This window comes from Elephas maximus, chromosome 17, assembly GCF_024166365.1.
Source record: "Elephas maximus indicus isolate mEleMax1 chromosome 17, mEleMax1 primary haplotype, whole genome shotgun sequence".
NCBI classification, from domain to species: domain Eukaryota; kingdom Metazoa; phylum Chordata; class Mammalia; order Proboscidea; family Elephantidae; genus Elephas; species Elephas maximus.
In genome coordinates, this window is record NC_064835.1 from 18,099,756 (window position 1) to 18,103,326 (window position 3,571).

Sequence of the window (3,571 nt, forward strand, 5' to 3'; positions counted from 1 at the left end):
TAAAAAAAAAAAAATTAGTTGAAAAGATCATTAAAAATCTAAGCCTCCTTTCTATTCTGAGCAGGAATGGAATGTACAATATCCACAGATCTTTTCTTTTAGTAAAGAAGAATTTGCTGTCATGTTGGATAGATTCCTTTTAACTTTTTCTTTGAAAAATAAAATATACTTCTATGTGGGCAAGGACTTAAAGTTGGAAACTAGAAGGCTTCATAATTAAGAGGTTATCACTCAGCAAAGAAGATAGTTTATATTGGATGTTATTGTTAGGTGCCATCGAGTCGGTTCTGACTCACAGGGACCCTAGATACAACAGAAGGAAACACTGCCCAGTCCTGCACCATCCTCACAATCATGGCTATGTTTGAGCTCATTTTTGCCGCCATTGTGTCAATCCATCTCTTCGAGGTTCTTCCTCTTTTTGCTGACGTTGTACTTTACTGCGAATGATATCCTTCTTCAGGGACTGGTCCCTCCCAATAATATGTCCAAGGTGTGTGAGGCAGAGTTTCACCATCCTCCCTTCTAAGGAGTGTTCTGGCTGTACTTTTGTTTGTTCTTTTGGCAGTCCACGTATATTCAACATTCTTCACCAGCACCGTAATTCAAAAGCATCAATTCTTCCTTATTCATTGTCCAGCTTTCACATGCATATGAGGATTGAAAATACTATTGCTTGGATCAGGCACACATTAGTCCTCAAAGTGACTTCTTTGCCTTTTAACACTTTAAAGAGGTCTTTTGCAATAGGTTTGCCTAAAGCCTTATGTTGTTTCATTTCTTGACTGTGCACAAAGATGCTTTGATAAGCTTGAGAGATGGCCAAATACCAAAAAGATTCAATTGGAGAGTAATGGATGATTTGTGTAGGGACTTGTATTTTGAAGAAACAGAACAAAACAAACAAAAAAGAATGGTCTCAGCATTAAATAGTTAAAGCTCCTTAAAAATTTACATGTAAAAAAGTTCTGTTTCAGACCGTGGTGTTATCAAATTTGCTCTGAAGCCCCGTGAGATGTTACGGTACACTAACAGAGTGAGGGATGCAATGGTACCATCCCTCATTGTAATTCAGACTGGAGTGTTGAGCAATAGTAGACAAGAAGGACAGGGATAATACAACAACCATCACTGAGGAACTCAAAGCCAAGCCATTTAAATAGCATTGGAAAAACAGTACATGTTAGACCAAAGCAAGGAAGACTAAAAACTTGTAGCCTTCAAATTTCCAATGATTTTTCATATGGCAGAAACCTTATTTATTATGCTCCCAAGAGTAAATCTAAGGCCAATGGGTAAGAGCTACAGTGAATAGAATTTACTTAAAACAAACAACCAACACCACCAACAAAAAGAATAACAAAAAATAAAAAGAAAAAAATCAAGGTTTTAGAAAGATGGAATAACAATGTCTGAGAGGTAAAACTTTCTCTGTCATTTAAAGTAATTGTGTGTAGACTAGCCAGCCACTTTATGGCGATGTGGATGAAGTAATCCAAATAAAAGAATGAATGATTGAACTAAATAGCCTTTAAGGTTCCTTTAATACAGAGAATACTTTGATTTTAATTTTACCCACATTTCCATAATTCTTTCTCCTCTTTCCCAATTATGGTATAATGCATTTAGAATCCTTGGGTTTGAATCCCTACCTGCCACATGCTGTATGTGAGGATGTTGGCAAGTTATTTAACTCCCTTCATTCCTATTTTGTTCATCACCTAGGAGGTGCAAATAAGAATACCTATCTTACAGGATTCTATTAAGGCCTAATTTGAAAAAGGTTATGAAAATTCTATACAAACCACAATTTCAGGTTATCTTTTTCTTTTTCTCTATTTCGTTTTCCTTTCTGTCTTTGTCTTTCCTTTCTTAGTCTTCAATGTTTCTACTCTTTATGTCATTTGCTATTTTTTATACTAACGGTAGTAAAATAAGATCTATTTGCCAGTCAAGTAACCTGCATTCAGACCTCCCAATGACATATTGCACTCCTTCTGAAGACGCTTGTCCTGCATTCTGAGTCATAATAAAAAGTATCTTTTCATTAGTAAAGCTATGATTTCCTTTCTTCTTGTGAATCTACTAAGTCTATCACATTTTTTCCAATCCTGGCATGGTAAATAGGAAAGGTAGCAAAATTTGTACTTTGGATTATAACATACTGCCTTTTTCCTCCTCTCCAGTCGGATTTCCAACTTCTATGATGATAATGAATCACACCTTAGTAACAGAGTTCATCCTGTTGGACATTCCACAAGCAGAGGGGCAAGAAACTCTGCTCTTTTTTGCTTTCCTGATCTTCTACCTTTGCACTCTGCTAGGAAAGCTGCTAGTCCTTTTGGCTGTGATGTTTGATTCCTGCCTCCACACCCCCATGTACTTCTTTCTCTGTAAACTGTCAGTGTTAGACATTGGTTTCTCTTCTGTGAGCAACCCAGAGATGTTGGCCAAACTGCTCTTGAGGAACCGACTCATCTCCCTGGGTGGTTGTATGTCCCAGATCTTTTTCTACCACTTTTAGGCAGCACTGGGTGCCTGCTCTATACGGAGATGGCTTACGACTGGTTTGCTGCCATCTGCCACCCACTGCATTACACCATCATCACAAACCACTGGGTGTGTACAGTGTTGGCTGCTGGCACCTGGCTTACTAGTTCCTTTTATACACAATTCTTACTATGCTGACCTTCCACCTGCCATACTGTGTGTCTAATGAGGTAGATTATTCCTTTTGTGACATCTTCCCTATAAACTGGCCTGTGGGAACATCCTTATCATTGAGACTGTGAGCTTCACCAACATCGACCTTGTGCCCATGACCTGCTTCCTCTTCATCCTTGCTTCCTATGTCCAAATCGTCATTGCAATCCTAAAGATGCAGTCAGCTGAAGGGAGGCACAAGGCAGCAACCACCTGTGTTTCCTACCTTTCAGTGGTCACACTGTTCTTTGGGCCCTGTGCCCTCATCTGTAGTCAGCCACCCTTGAGCGAGGTGTTGGTAAGCACACTGCAGATCTTTGGCAATGTAGTCACCCTCATGCTGAACCCCACAATCTACACTCTGAGAAACAAACATGCCAAGGTAACATTGAAGAAACTGGCTGGGGGCCAGATTGTTTTGGAAGGAAGTCACTAGTCAGATTGTGGATAAACTTTATTTTCTCCTTATATGGGTATTAAAATAATTTTAAAAATCTACATTCATGCCAGTTGTAATGGTATTTCTACCACAAAGAGAGCTGGAAATCAACAAACCTGCGACATCTGCCTTCTCATAGACTAGGGATTGGCAAATTTTTCTCTAGATGGTGAATATTTTATGCTTTGTGGCTATATGACCTTTATAACAAATACTCAGCTCCGTTATTGTAGCATGAAAGCAGCCAAACATAGCATTAAAAAAAAAAAAAAGAATATTGCCGTGTTCCAAAAAAATTTTATTTACAAAAACAGGTAACAGGTAATATTTGTCTCATAGGCCATAGTTTGTCAACCTCTGTCATAGGGGTAGCTGAATATAAAAACACTTTTAAAAGGCTATGTGGATAATCATTTAGGAGTGACCTTT

The 3,571-nt window shown here is 38.4% G+C and overlaps 1 pseudogene; it reads left to right on the forward strand.

Moving 5' to 3' along the window:
• The first annotated feature begins 2,212 nt into the window (after positions 1-2,212).
• Positions 2,213-3,139, forward strand: LOC126061002 (olfactory receptor 958-like; annotated as a pseudogene).
• The last annotated feature ends 432 nt before the right edge of the window (positions 3,140-3,571 follow it).